General features: G+C 40.3%; 1 protein-coding gene across 2 annotated transcripts in view; it reads right to left on the bottom strand.

The window, feature by feature from the left end:
* Positions 1–15,833, bottom strand: part of ST3GAL1 (ST3 beta-galactoside alpha-2,3-sialyltransferase 1) — a 130,702-nt gene that overhangs the window by 62,257 nt on the left and 52,612 nt on the right. Inside the window, exon 2 of one of the 2 annotated variants that reach the window (XM_044005283.1) lies at positions 13,594–13,669. The exons of the other annotated variant lie outside the window; for it this stretch is intronic. The gene's annotated coding sequence lies outside the window, so the exon portion shown is untranslated. The remainder of the gene's footprint in view (positions 1–13,593; positions 13,670–15,833) is intronic. 2 annotated transcript variants of the gene reach the window in all.

The raw sequence follows: 15,833 nt of genomic DNA, 5'->3' as shown, positions 1-15,833 counted from the left end.
CCTGTGGTGGACCTTTTTTCCACAAGCAGGCTTTGTGAGAACACAAAGGATTTCATTCACTGTGCCAGACTTTAATGCTTGTCTATTTTTTTTTCCTGAACATAGTAGCTATTATTGGAGATTAGTTTCTTTCACTGTTGGATGCCACCTCTCACCCAATTTTCTGCCCCAGTCCTCTGGTGTCCTCCTACTCACAGAACTAGGCAAATGAAGCCACTATAACTGCCATTGAAAGCAAATGAGAAATCTGACAGGGAGCAGGTCAGTCACACATCGATTATTCTTCCAGAAGTCTAAACATTCCTCCTTCAAATTTTCACTATAGAGATTGAGTCACACAACTGGCAAATTATTATTCTCAAATGGGAGTAAATATCAAATATATCTTTATTATCAAATGGGAACAAATAGCTCTCCTTCTTCAGTCCTCCTCCAATGCCTTGTAGTAATGTGAAGCGACCCAGGGTTCTTAAGGGCACTGCAAGGTTCTACCAACGTGGAGCCACCTCCAAGGTTTGGGGCTGGAAATAGACTGGTGTATCTGTCATCCAGAGACTACCCATTATGGAGAAGTTCATCCCTAGAGGGATATTCATCAAAGACTTTGTTGGGTTTTTATCTGTTTCCCAGTGTACAGGAACACTTTGTCTTATTGAGCTTCGCTTTATTGCACTATGCAGATAATGTATTTTTTGCAAATTGAAGGTATATGGCAACCCTTCATCAAGCAAGTCCATCAGCACCATTTTTCCAACTAAATCTGGGAATAATCAATTCCTGGTCCCAAAGAGTATGGTATGGAAGAGAATGTTCTCTTTAATCATAGAATTAAGGAGTCATAGGGAATCAGGGTTGAAAGGGACCTACAAAGCCTTCTAGTCCAATCTCTACATAACCCATGAATCCCTCCATAGCACTTCCAACAAGTAGTCAAGCTGATGGAATGGAAGCACTTGAGGGCAGGGATTGTCATTTTCTGTCTTTTCATCCCCAACAACAATGAGAACAGTGTCCAGGCATGGAGTAGGTAATTAACCAGTGCACGTTTGATTCATTGCACGATCTAATCTCTGCTTGAAATCCTCCATCCTCATTGAGAGATCAAGGACACTTTTAACAAAATTATCCTTAACCTCCCATATTTATTTTTTGATGAAGAAGTCACATTGGGGTTTTTCAGGCATCTTTGTCATCTCTTGGAATGTCAACCATCAGACTCATGAGGATAAGCAAACCCTAATAATTTGCTGAGCCACTAACTTTCATCCTAAATTCCTTGGTGATATGAGAAGCAGCTTGGCATAGTGGGTTAGCTTATGAACCTGACATCAGGAAGAACTGGGTTTCAATCCTAACTATGGGGGCAGCCAGGTGGCACAGTGGATAAAGCACCGACCCTAGATTCAGGAGGACCTGAGTTCAAATCCAGCCTTAGACACTTGACACTTACTAGATGTGTGACCATGGACAAGTCACTTAATCCTCATTGCCTAGCTCCCCCCCCCAAAAATCCTAACTATGAAACTCATTAACTATGTTGCCATGAAATCCCTTAACCACTTTATGACTCAGTTTCCTCTTTTGTAAAATGGAGATTATATTACTCTTAGTACTCTTTCCTCATAGAGCTGTTATGAAACTCATTTGAGTCCAACAAGGGGGCAGCTAGGTGGCGCAGTGGATAAAGCACCAGCCCTGGATTCAGGAGGACCTGAGTTCAAATCCGACCTCAGACACTTGACATGTACTAGCTGCGTGACCCTGGGCAAGTCACTTAACCCTCACTGCCCTGCAAAACAAAGCAAAACAAATCAATTGAGTCCAACAGGAGCAGAATTATTATTTATCTTTGTATCTTCCTCCCTAGTAAGGGCTGGCCATATTTGTTGAAAGGATGAAAGAATGAATGACATTTCCCATACTTATTGCCTAGCCATCTGGGGGTAAATGGAAGTTTTGCATCTTATTATTATCATGACAAGCGGTAGATATTATAAGCAGCTTCAGCAGAGACATTCAACTCTGGGGCAGGGGATGCCTTGGCAAACACAACCAGCTAGAGGCTCTCTTTTACTTGTGCTTCCCTCCCTGCCAAGTCAAACCCCAGACAGTCATTTTGGCATGGCTGAGAGAACTGGAGCCACACTATCGAGGTGCCTAACAGCTGCTACCAACACTGACTCAGTTGCTAAGAGAGAGATGATTATCAGCTTGCTGAATCCACTGCCAAGCATAAAGGGCCTGGGGGACAGCTTCACATACTCTGGCTTATCCTGTCACCCAAAAGGCCTATTAAGAAGACAGAAAAGAAAGATTTTTGCTGAGGTGTCAAGACCTCTTTCAGATTTTCTCTTTGCTCTTCTTGGAGTTTTCTTTTTGAGTTTCTATCCCTGTGCTTTCTGAGTTGAAGTGGTGGGGCGGGGGAGGGGGAGCAACCTGAATGTACTCACTTCTAAAAAATTAATAATTGATATGACCCAGCCGCCGGGGTTGTTAATTATAAATAGACATTCTGCCTTGGGTGAGCATAAATTATATTTACAGCCCAGAAAACAAGAAATCATAAGTTTGAGAGCTATAAGAGAAATGATCAATCATGTAGTCCAATTCCCTCATTTCACAGATGAAGAAATCTAGGCTCAGAAAGAGAGGGGAAGTGAGTGGCCCGATGTCAGAGATCAGACGTGAATCTAGCTGCTGGGTTCAGATTGTCCACCACCATGCATTCTGGAAGAGACATTCCTACTCTGGTTTATGCCTTGTTCTTGATTAAAATGAATGGACAAAGAGGAAATTGAAGAGGAAAAATAATTAATAATCAAATAATTCCTCAGTGATACTTTTGACCTGGTGTTTATTTTCCTTCTTCCCTGAGCCGAGGTTAGATAGCAGAAATCTATCTCCTCTCTTAGGAAGCAGTATGCCATAGCGAGAAGCATCAGTAGATATGGGTGCAGCTTTTGCCACTCTCTGCATGTGTGATTGCAGCCAAATAAATTCATCTTCATCTGGAAAGGAGGAAGACTGGACTAAATGATCTCTCTGTGCCCTTCCAATGTCAATACTCTATGATTTTCAGTTCTTGATTCTCAGGAAATCCATGGATCTGTTGCACAGATACTTATTTCCCCATCCTCACCATAACCCCAAAGTAGTAAGGTTATTTAATAGTCAATAGCCAACTTTCAAGGGGACTTTTTAAAGGCAATAGCAGTTACCTGAAGTAGCTAGGTGGCACAGTAGATAGAGCACTGGCCCTAAAGTTGGGAGGACCTGAATTCAAATATCACTTCAGACACTTATTAGCTGTGAGACCCTGGGCAAGTCACAATCCTAATTGCCTCAAACATCTGGGGCCATCTCTAGTGGTCTTGATGTCTATCTTGCCACTGGACTCAGATGGATCTGGAGGAGAAAGTGAGGTTGGTGACTTTGCACAGCCCTCCTTCACTTAAATCCAATTCACTGAAAGTCATGATATCACCTCCCGTTGTCACAGTCCTCACGGAGAAAGGACAAACAACAGCAGTTGTTTCAAATGAGTTTAATTATAGTCTTTCTTGGGTCCTTCCATTCTTTACCCCTCTCCCAAAATAATCTCTTCCTCCTCAGATTCCCTTGAAAATTCAACCTTGAGTTCTCCTTTACCTCTATCACTCTCTCCTTTGTACTTTTCTTATTTTTCTACACATTATAAAGCCTCCCCCTCCATACACATACACAGTAGACTATAAACTACTTGAAAGCAGGGATTGTGATTTTTTCATGTTTGCTTCTCCATCATTGAGTAGAGCCTGATTACTGAATTAATTTGTGGAATTGAATTTCTCTCCACAATTTAGGGAAGAGATGCCAACAAATGTTTTCCTACCATCAGTATGGTAGGGTACAGCAATGGGTAGTATTCAGTTCAACCAACACTTATTAAGTGCTTACTTTATGCAACACATTGTGTTGAGGAGTTGGATAGACCGTGAGGTGGTGATAGCTTGTGGAGGTCAACAAATTCTTGAATTTCCCTCATCCTACTATATTTTTAGCTCTTAGAGAACAGGGGCAGAAGTAATTCATCTTTTAAAAAATATCCCTTGGTGCCATGGAAAGACACGCAATGTTATTGAGCAGTCAGATGGCATGAAGTGGAATCTAGTTTACTTTGTCTTTGGAGCAGGCACTTGAGAGAGTGAGCTGGAGGTGATGCTCCTATTCTTCTTTGGAGAGTTTTTTAATTCAATTTAACATGTAGGGAGGAAGGCTTGGTTTCCTCTCTGCTTTGTATATAGGCCCCAGGGTTTTTTAAGATGCCTTATAAACATAGTCTTATTAGACATATACATTAGGCCTGTAAGAAAAGCTAGACTGTTATCCCTATGTACAGCTGAAGAAACCGAGGCTCAGGTAAATTCAATCAACTTGACCAGGGTCATCACTAGTAAGAAGCATCACTGGGAACTGAACCTTGGTGTTTTAACCCCAAATTCAGAGGGCTTTTTCACTACACCAGGAAATTACTCTTTTGAAAGCTATGATTCTACCCATTAGTCACAAGAAAACGTTGGAAATATGAGAGCCCTGAGCAGCAGTTGGATAACTGAGAGATGCTAAACTTTCCAGAGGTAGCAAATTACACAGGGTGACATCTAGCACAGCCTCAGCAGGGAGGTAGGTTTCAAGGGTTCATTTCATGCTCTGAGGTCTGTCTGACCTTGCCCCTGCCCCTGAGATATCACTGGGTAGAGTAGAATGAATGGTGACAGCTGGTTTTAGGCTCTTTGGGGAGGGCCAAGCCCTAAAGAAATAGGATTTGACAAAACATTAGGCAGACCTCTTTACTAACAATGTTCCCCCTTCCTTACTTGCCTTCTCTTTCCAGCCTAAGCACCTTTACTAGCCTAAGCACTTTCTGGAGACATAATGACACAACAAATGAATGACTCTAAAGATGGTCACTTCAGGTTCTCTATCAAAGAGGGAGAGGAGATATTTTTGCACCATAGCATGGCCAAATTAGACTAAAGAAGTGGCTGCAAGTCTCAGATCAGATCCTATCACTGAACTTAGCCTGCTTCTTTCTCCATAGCAAGCATGACCCAGAATGAGATGGATATGGTTTGGGTCAAAGTGAATTTTGGACCACTTTTGCTCCAAGTTCAACTGAACATTTCAATTTCATGGAAAGCATATTAGCATGGAGGCTGGAGGCCAAAATTCAAGCCCCTGCTACTAAGTTGCAAAGTGACCCCAGGCAATTCATTTCCTTTATTTGAAAAATGGGTGCAGGGGGCAGGTAGGTTGCACAGTGGATAGAGCACCGGCCCTGGATTCAGAAGGACCTGAGTTCAAATCTGGTCTCAGACACTTGATACTTACTAGTTGTGTGACCCTGGGCAAGTCACTTAACCCCAATTGCCTCACCCCCCCAAAAAAAATGGGTGCAGGACAAAGAGTTCTGGTCCCAGAGTCAGAGGAATTGGGTTTGAATCCTACCTGTGTGACTTTAGGAATGACCCTTGACCTATCTAACTCTCTGTTCCTCATCTATAAAATGAAGAAATTGGAACAGATGACTTCTAAGCTTCCTTCCGATTCAATCTCTTATAAGATCTCTAGGGTTCTTTCCATCTCCAACACTTATTTCTCTATGATGCTGCCATTGGTGTGACTGTGTGGCTAGGAGAAGTCTGAAATTTACAAACTCTTGTCAATGCATCACAGAAAGAGCTAAACTTATAGAAAACACCTAAGGGCTCAAGATCAGTTATTCAATTCATTAGGGGTTAATTTCCTTAAGGGCTCCTGGCTGGCAGGCTTGGGAGAAGGAGAGAATGGCGAAGAAGGCAAAGCTCTTACTTTTGCCTTTTCGATCCTGAAGATTGTCTCATTAAGGCCCCATCAATGGCCTTCTCAGTGTAGGATCCAGACTGCTCGTTGTTTCTTACAGCTTAATGTGAAGGCGCCAGTCAAATTCAAGGCCAATAAATATTTTATCGTCCATCTATTTCATCTCACATCAAATACAGCATAGGAAAAAGGCATGCTGGATGTAATTAGGGCTGAACTCAGGGAGGATTTGAGATTTCATTCCCTGGAAGGATCTGCCCTATACTTCATTTCTATGGAGGATACCGAAGGCCAATAATATATTGTGTCCATTGGCACATCTGGGGCTAGATTTCCTCAGGTAAGGCTAAGAAGCCCCACATATATATGTTTTAAGGGATTACTAAAGTACCACCTCTTCCAACACAAAATCTTTCCTTAAATGATCAAAATGCTTAGTACAGTGCATTCAAGCATCAGAAGAGCCCTACTAAATTCAAGTGTTCTCTGAGAAGGGTAGCTCATTATGTTTATTATTATTAATAATTATTATTATTATTGATACCTCTTAAATTTCTGCTTTCTTTGGTTTACTGTATTAGAGACTCAGTTTATCAGGGAAAGACATGTAAAACAATGGGTATGAGAGGGTGTGTGTATGTTGGGAGTGGGAGATAACAACATTTGTTTTCTAGAAGGTTAGGTAATGTGTGTACATTGGAGGCAAAGAGGGAATTGCAGAAGATTCTCCTAGCAAGAAAATAGCAATAGTCTTCTCTGGAAAGGGTAACTAACTAAGCCATTATTGTTGTTATTATTATTATTATCCATTATTGTCTCTGGAATTTTTGCTTTTTTTGTTGTTTATTGAACTAAAGAGCCAGTTTATCAGAGGAAGATATGTAAGAGAATGGACACAGAAGGGTGTGTATGATGGGAAATGGGAGACATTATCAACATTTGTTTCCCAGAAGGTTAGATAATGGTTTCCTGTTGGGGACAGGGGTGAGGAGTGGGGAGGAAGAATTGTAGAGGGTTCTTCCAGTAAGATAATAGCAGTACAGGGTAATAGAACAAGTCTAGCCCTGGGGTTTTGTGTTCTGGTTCTGCCACTTAACTCGCTATGTGACCTTGGACAACTTCTCTCTGGGACTCAGTTTCCTCATTTGTAAAATGGCAGAGTTGAACTGGAGAGCCTGTAAGGCTCCATCCAGATCTCCATCTCTGCTCCCAAGAAGCCAGGCCCGACCTAGTCCTGGTCTTTCATCCTTCCACTCTCCCGAGGGCAAGCTTGAAGACAAGAGTCCCTAAATTTACAATTTTTGTCCCAGGCCAACCCTATACAAGCATGGAATAATAGGATCTGACCCAATGGTTCCCCTGCTTCAGGGTTTCCTTTTGTAGTCCTAGATAGCAAATGTAAGCTGCAGGCAGACTAGGAATGCCAAGGGAAATCATGGCTGCTTATGTAAGAAAGAGGGAGAAGGATGAGAGTCATTTATAAGTGACTAAAAACTGTATGATTCAGGTAAACAATAAGTGACCTTTACAAACAGAATTTTAAGTGGTAAATAGAAGTGTTCGTAGCTTCAGAAGATAGAGGGCAAAGAAGTGAAAACAATAATTTTCCCCCCAAAGCTACGGTTTTATTATTTATCAACTGAATTAAATCCTTTTGATAGATTCCAGGATTTGGGGCAGGACATACTTCTCTCAAGGGTTTTTCAGAAATCTACAAACAAGTTTTAAAATCCTGCCCACAGTGTATCAAGGTTATTTGAGTTTCCAGGCACTGGTTTCTTCAACATTCTATAAAAATGTACCAGACCCCTACTACGTGCAGGACACTTTTACGAGGTGCCAGGGAGAGATACAAAGATTAATAAGGTGTTGCACTTGCCCTCGATGGGCATCTAATCCAGTAGGGAAGAGGAGCAGATGTAAAAACAAAACCAAAATAAATTAGAACATGATGCATGTGCAAGAGGAATCCAAAGTAATGAAGCAATCAAAAGAGAAAGAGATCACTTTCAGCAGGGGAATCAAGAAAGGCTTCATGGAGCAGGGGAGGGTGGGGCATTTGAATGGGGCCTTGAAAGACAGATACATGATGCCTATAGGTAGGGTATGAGGGATGGAGAGTGGGAAGCCATTCCAGAGAGCAGGAACAGAGTTTAAAAAAAACAAACAAAAAATCCATGAAGCCAGGAAGTGAGTCCTTGATATGAAGGGCAGTCTTTTTTAAAGGAAGAATTAAGTAGAAAAAGTCTAGAGTCATTTTAACTGGTGTCATCTGCTCAGTGGCAGTTGTTTACAAAGTCTAAGACCAAAGCTTTAATTAAGCAAGACAATAATGGGTCATAATAATAATTCACATTTCTATAGACTTTAAGGTTTGCAAAGTTCAGTTGCCACACTTAAATCTGGGTAGCTAGTGTAAATATAATTTCTATCTTACAGTTAAGGAAACAGGCATAGATAAGGTAAATGACTTATCCAAGCACAGAACTTTTCATTTGAGTTTTTACATTACCAGTACTTAAAAGAGTGTCTGGTGCATAACATAGGTTTAATAAATATTTGTTGAATTAAACTGAAGTAGCAGAGGCAGGAGAATTTGAACTCAGACATTCTGACTTTCCAAGATTTATTCTACAACTGTGAGGCAGCAGAGCAGGTGAGCTCTGGGTCTGGACAGCAGGCTGGCCTAAATTAAAATCTTGCCTAAGGCACCTACTAGGCTCAGTTTGGCACCACCTGTTTAGAGGCAGTTGTTTATAAACTTTATGAAACCAAAGATTACACAATAGGAAAATGGGCATAATAATAACACCTATCTTCCAGCATTGTTGAGAAGAACAAATGAGATATTTGTAAAGCACTTTGCACTGTACCTGGTTCATAGTAGGCACTTAATAATTCACCTTTCTTCTCTTCCTCCCTCCCTCCTCCCTCTCTCCCCCTTCCTTCCTTCCTTTTTCTTTCTTTACTCCTTCCTTCCTACCTACTTTCTTTCCTCCTACCCTTCCGCTTCTTTCTCTTTCTTTCCTCACTTCTTTCTTCCTATCTCCTTTCCTTCCTTTCTCCTTCCTTCCCTTCATTACTTCCTACCTCCTTTCTTTCCTCTCCTCCTTCCTCTTCTTTCTCTTCCTTCCTTCCTTCCTTCCTTCCTTCCTTCCTTCCTTCCTTCCTTCCTTCCTTCCTTCCTTCCTTCCTTCCTTCCTTCCTCCCTTCCTTCCTTCCTTTCCTCCTTCCCTTCCTCTTCTTTCCTCACTTCTTTCTTCCTCCCTTTCTTCCTTCTTTCCTTTCCTCCCTCCTTCCTTCCTTTTTTCCTTTCCACTGTGTAGGCAGAGCCAAGATGGAGGAGGAAAGACATTAAACACACAGAGCTCCTGACTCAATTACCCCCGAAACAGCAATAAAACAAGGCCGGGAGCAGCAAAACACACAAAAAGATGCCTGAGATTATTTTCCAGATTAAAGGGGGCTGTACTGGGCTATAAGCAGAGTCTAACCCCACGATCATGCTGACACAGAACCCAGACAAGCAGCACAAGAAGAACTTACCCCCAAGCCTCTGAATCAGCTGCAGCACTGGTGTCTTTTGCAACTAAGCTTACTGTAGAGTGAGAAGGATGAATGGCTAACCAGGGGGGAAATTGCAGGGGTGTCTATGGGACCTAAGGAGAAATTCAGCTCTTGAACCCTAGCAGGGAACCAGGAAGAAAGCCTGAGTGAGGGAGACCCAGGTGGGGGAGGGGCACAGACTAATCGAAGCTAAGAACCACATTAGCACTCCTCTGGCTGGTTAACTAGCAAATTGGCTTGAGGTTACCTTTGGACCAGAGAACAGGCCAGGCGAAAGAAAAACCTGCCCTTCCTCAAACCAAAACACCTGGGACCCTCTGAAGCTTGGGACAGTGTAGTTTGGAAGTAGGGCCCCACAGTCAAGTAAAAAATGGCAAGATGAGCAAGCAAAGAAAATTGAAAACAATAGAAAGTTTCTTTAGTGACAAGGAAGATCAAGGTGCACCCTCAGAAGAGGATAACAACCTCAGGGCCCCTACATCCAAAGCTTCCAAGAAAAATATGAATTGGTCTCAAGCCATGGAAGCACTCAAAAGGGAATTTGAAGAGAAAGTAGGATAGATAGAAGGAAGATTTAGAGAGGTAAAGGAAAGAATGGAAAGAGAAATAAGAGCAATGCAGGAGAGCTATGAGAAAAAAGTCAACAATTTGAAAAGCCAAATGGAAAAGGAGATAAAAAACTGTGTGATGAATATTGCCTAAGAACTAGGATTGAACAAATGGAAGCTAGTGACTTTATGAGAAGCCAAGACATAGTAAAGCAAATCTAAATGAATTAAAAAAATAGAGGGCAATATGAAATATCTCCTTGGAAAAACAATTGACTTGAAAAATAGATCCAGGAGAGATAATTTGAAAATCATTGGACTACCTGAAAACCATTACCAAAATAAGAGTTTAGACAGCATCTTCCATGAGATTGTCAGGGAAAATTGCTCTGATATTATAGAAGCTAAAGGCAAAACAGAAATTGAAAGAATCTACCAAACACCTCCTGAAAGACATCCAAAAAGGAAAACCTCCAGGAATATTATAGCCAAATTCCAGAGCTTCCAGGTCAAGGAGAAAATATTGTAAGCAGCTAGAAAAAAGAAATTCAAATACTGTGTAGCTCTAATAAGGATAAAACAAGATCTAGCAGCATCTACATTAAAGGACCAGAGGACATGAAGTATGATATTCCAGAGGACAAAGGAACTGGGACTATAGCCTTCTTTCTTTTCCTCCCTCCTTTCCTCCTTCCTTCTTTTTTCTTCCTTCCTTCCTTCTTATATTCCTCTCTTCATCATCCCTCTCTGTACTTCTATATAGCTATCATCTTCTTCACATTACATTTCTGTTTCTATACATTTTATCCTTCCAATTATTTTGCAAGTTCTTTAAAACAACTATGATTCTAAAGTGTGATGTTGCCACAATTTTCTTGCACCAGATAAAATAAATAATACCATGACTCTTCTAGTATTTTTGTTTATTTTTAAATGCTTCTTGTCCTGTAAAGCCCCTCCCCACTCAAACATCAAAGGATCTCTTGTCACAAAGGAAAACAGTTTAGGTAGAATCAACCAAATAAGAGCACATATGACAGCCCATGGACATTCTACAGCTATGGTCCCCCACCCCTCTACCAAGAAGAAGGAGTATGCTTCCTAATTTTTCTCTGGAGCGAACACTGCTCATTGCATTTAACTCAAGTCAGCTAAGTTTCAGTGCTGTTTTCATGTACTTTAGTAATCAAGTACATTTCTCCCCTGGTTCCTCTTTCTTTATTCTGTAAGAGTTCATAAAAGCTTTCTCCTACTCTGAAGTTTTATTTTTATCATTTAAAAAATTCTACTGATGCTATTTCTTTTTATACCATAGTCATTTCTAGATAGATCCCTCTCCATGTCCAACACAACCTCAGCCTCCTTTAAGCATTCTTTTTTTTATTAAAAAAAATTAAACAAACCAATACATACATCAACCATATCTGAAAGAGTACATAGCATTTTTGTGCCTTTATTTTCCCACCTCTCCAACCAAGTGGGCTCCTCTTTTCACTTGGGCCAAGACTGGTGATTAAATACACAGTGTTATGCTTCACGGCATGATTCTTTTTGCTTACTTATATTCTTTTTCTTGGTTCCATTTCCTTTACTCTGCCCCTCCAAAATGAAGGGGTTGATATACTTTCATTCCAAGGCTCCAAAGTTTTATGACTCCCTACCCTTTATCTCTGTCTTCAGCATCTATGACTTGATGGGGGTAGACAATGGGGAGCCATTGATGGGTAATGTTTAGAGTATGGAAGACTCTAGCAGTACATGAGGATATTCTGACAGGAGAGGCAGGGAGAGGTAGGAACAGATGGCATAGGAATAGTAAGGGTAATTGTACCAAGTTGCTTGATTTATGTAAAGATAAAGCTTAGGAGTCTTGAATGTTGGAAAAGAACCTTGTGAACATAAGGGCTATTTAACCCAAGAGAAAATTTGTTCCTTTGGATTTGTTTATTATGAAGAAAAGTAGGTATGTTGAGACCATTTGGAAGGTAGAGAGTGAATAAATAAATGAATGAATAATAAAAAAGCTTCTATTGAGTACTTACTACATGCCGAGTATTAGGGACACCCATAGAAAAGCCCATCTCAACTCTCAAGGACCTCACATTCTAAAAGGAGGAGTTAACACATAAAGGATTCACTCAAAAAACTTAGTTTTTATACTCCCAAAAGTATACAGGAGTTTTCATCTGCAAGGCAGATGTAAAGTCAATCTATCAAAAAACATTGACTCAATACCTGTTAATGCCAGGAGCTATGTATGCTAAGTGCTAGGGATATAAAGAGAGGCAAAAGACAGTCCCCTGCCCCTGAAAACCTCAGAATCGAATAGGGGGAGACAACAGCCAAACAACTATATACAAACAAACACAGACCAGAAAAATAGGAAATAATAAAGGAAGGGAAAGCACTAAAATTGGGAAAGATGAGATTTTAAATGGTACTTGAAGGAAGCCAAAGCAGCCAGGAAGTGGAGATGAAGAGAAAGTGTTCCAGACATGAGGACAAGCCAGAGGAAATGCCAGAGTCGAGAGATGGCAAGGTCCAGGGGGTCTTTAAGTGAAGCAGTACAAGTAGATAGCAATTTTTAAAAATATATCATTTCCACTGACAAAATTCCATTTCTGATGTCAAACCATTTGCCAAGCCCAAGGTCCCTGCTAGGGAGAACTTTGTTTTCTGACTTCAAATGCATGTTCTTTTTGCTATCTTACAGGCCATAAAAATCATTTAATACAACTTCTTCATTTTGTGGGTGGGGAAAAGGAAGTCCTTAGATAGGAGGTGATTTGCCAAAACAAACAAAGAACAAGAAGTTATTAACGGGACTTGACTTGGAATTTAGGAGTCCAGATTCCCAAATCCTTTCTACTGAAACAAACTCTTCTTCTTTTTTTTTTTTTAATAATTTTTTTTGGTGAGGCAATTGGGGTTAAGTGACTCGCCCAGAGTCACACAGCTAGTAAGTGTCAAGTGTCTGAGGCCACATTTGAACTCGGGTCCTCCTGAATCCAGGGCCAGTGCTCTATCCACTGTGCCACCTAGCTTTCCAAACAAACTCTTCTTAATTTCTTTGTGCTAGCTGAAATTGGATAGGTAAAGGGAAGGGAGTAGATTACAGAGGGGTTTTGAATACCAGAAACTCACTTATTGTGAATATCCCACCTAATAATCACCAGGATTGGTTATCTTAAACAACAATTACAATGATATTACTGAAGCAGGGATTGAGGGGTTACAGTGTCCCTTGGCTTGTTCTCTATGAAAAATTACGTTCAGCCATCCAGAAATGTGACCCGACAATGGTAGGGTGGCTCCTACTTGGCTCTTGCTATGACATCCTTCAAAATAAGCCTCTTAATAAAGGTAATGGATGAGTCTTGCCTCAGGCACTGCCAGGTACCTCATTAAGGAAAGTGATAAGAAGAGGTCAAGTTTGTCTTGAGTAACTCAATAAGTTGAACAAGAGAGAAACAGATCTGGGGAATGTATATGAAGGTAAGTGTCAGTCCTCGAGAACCAAAAGATATAAAAGGGGCACTTAGGATCCTCAATCTAGAAAAAGTCTCAGAAGTCATCTATCCAGCCCCCTCATTTACAAGGGGAAGAAACTGAGTCCCAAAGATTTAAAGTGACTTACTTTAAGACCACACAGTAGCAAATAAAGACAGGATTCAAAGTCAGATCTCATGACTCCAAGCTTGGCACTTTCCCCACTGTATATAAAAGAGAAAAAGATAAAGGTTAATGAGGACTTAGAATCATATGGAATCTTATAGTTGGAAAAAGGCTTGTGTTGGAGCCAACTCCTACCAGCTCCAAGCTAACTGTTAAATTTTCAATGTGAAAATTTATACTTGGAAATCTACAAACACTACAGCCAAGATTGATTTATTATTCTTTTAATTATCTAGACTTTATAAAGTAATGAAGAAAATGTTACTGTAGATTACATTTAAAAGTGTGCTTTATGTATATCCCTCCCCCCTCCCCCTCCAGCTGATTGTTAAACATTTTTCAGCACTTCATTGACTAGGGGTCATCTATTCCAGTTTACCCTCAGTACTGTAATCGCCACAAAAGCTCTCCTGACAAAGCAGTCATCTACCCTCTGTCTGATGACCCATACTAAAGGGGAACTCCATAATCTCTATTAAGTCATAGTCTTATTTGTCAGGTCAGCTATTTTTTATATCAAGTGAAAGACTGGGGCCTTATAACTTCTATCTATTGTTCTACCCTTGCTCTCTGTAGCCAAGAAATGAAAAAAAAAACAAAACCAGAAAACTAATCCAACTTCCACGAGATACTCCTTCAAATATCTGAAGAGAACTATCTTGTATCTCCCCCATCTCCCTCACCAAATCTTTCCTTCTGTGTGCTAAGTATCCCTAGTTTTTAAAATTTGTTTTCGTGGTGCTTGATTTCAAGACCTCTTACCATCCTGCTTATCTTACTCTCAATGTCTTTCAGTTTGTCAATGTCCTTTCTAAACTGTGGCACCTAGAACTGTAAGTAACTATATTGATTTGGGCAGAAAGAAGCCCGATGGTCACACACCTTGTTCTGAACACCAGTGAAGCTCATAACTGAGTTAGCCCCACTGAACTGAGGTGTCTAGTTCTACCTGGAAACCCCTTCATCCCTCAAATTCATCCTTTCCACTCATAGAAATCTCATTCATTCCTTGAGACCCAATTCTAATGCAACCTACTCTCTAAAGCCCTCCGTCATCCCCTTCTGTCTTGAATGATCTTTCCCTCCATTATATTTTTATGTTTGGTTCCTACTTTTCCCATAGCATATTTTGCTTTGCATTAGTAATTTATATAAAATACAAAAAAACCCTTAAATGTACTATAGTTATTTGTCTCTCAGCCTCCTATTACACTATACCACAAGGAGTGTATTATTCATCTTTGGTTCCCCTTAGTCCATGTCACAGGGCTTTCAATAATCAAAAAGTGTGCGACCTTGAACAAATCACATTAAATTCTTTGAGCGGAAGTTACCACATCTATAAAAAAGAGGTAGCAATACCTGTTCTCCCTGTCCCCAAAAGATTGTTTAGCAAATGATATGACATGTAAATGAAAGTGCTTTGTAAACAAAGTGCCAAATAGAATCACAAGATGGGCAAGCAGAAAAAGACATTCTAGATTTCCCAGGGTTCCCTCTTTTATGTTACAGATAAAAACAGCAACAACTGTTTAGAGAGGTTAAGTGATTTGCTTAAAGTCCCACAGCAAGTTAGTGGCTACATAAGAGTATGAAATTATTATCAATAAAAATGTGATCCAGGCAAGGCAGGCAAATATTAATGTAATGTCTATGGCCTTGCAATACTACTGTTCTGCTACACTTATCCGGTCCTGACATTCAACGGGAGACTAAAAGCTATCTGTAATAGTGTAGATAGAACACTGGATTGGAGTTAAGAGACCAGAGTTCAAATCTTGGCCTACCTGACAGGGTGTCAGAAAAGATAATGGATAATGGAACCAGACTACAAACTTTAGAAGCTGTCTATTAACTGAGAGTTATTTCAATCAAATAGCATTTATTAAGCACTTCCTAGGTGGTAGGCATTCTGCTACATATAAATGCTGGGGATAAAAATGACAAAAGTGAAACGATCTCTACCTTTGAGTAGTTTATAGTGTAATAATGGAGGAGAGGGCGCATATATATATATATATATATATATATATATATATATATATATAAGTATATGCAAAATACATACTAAGTATGTTTTCTTGGCAAAAATACAGGATGATTTTTTTAGTTCTTCCTCCAGTTCCTTTTACAAATGAGGAACTGAGGCAAACAGGGTTAAGTGACTTGCCCAGAGTCACACATCTAGTTCGTTGTCTGAGG

This window comes from Dromiciops gliroides, chromosome 1, assembly GCF_019393635.1.
Source record: "Dromiciops gliroides isolate mDroGli1 chromosome 1, mDroGli1.pri, whole genome shotgun sequence".
Classification (NCBI taxonomy): domain Eukaryota; kingdom Metazoa; phylum Chordata; class Mammalia; order Microbiotheria; family Microbiotheriidae; genus Dromiciops; species Dromiciops gliroides.
Note: the sequence above shows the minus strand (reverse complement) of the source record. Positions and strands in the feature narration are given on the sequence as shown.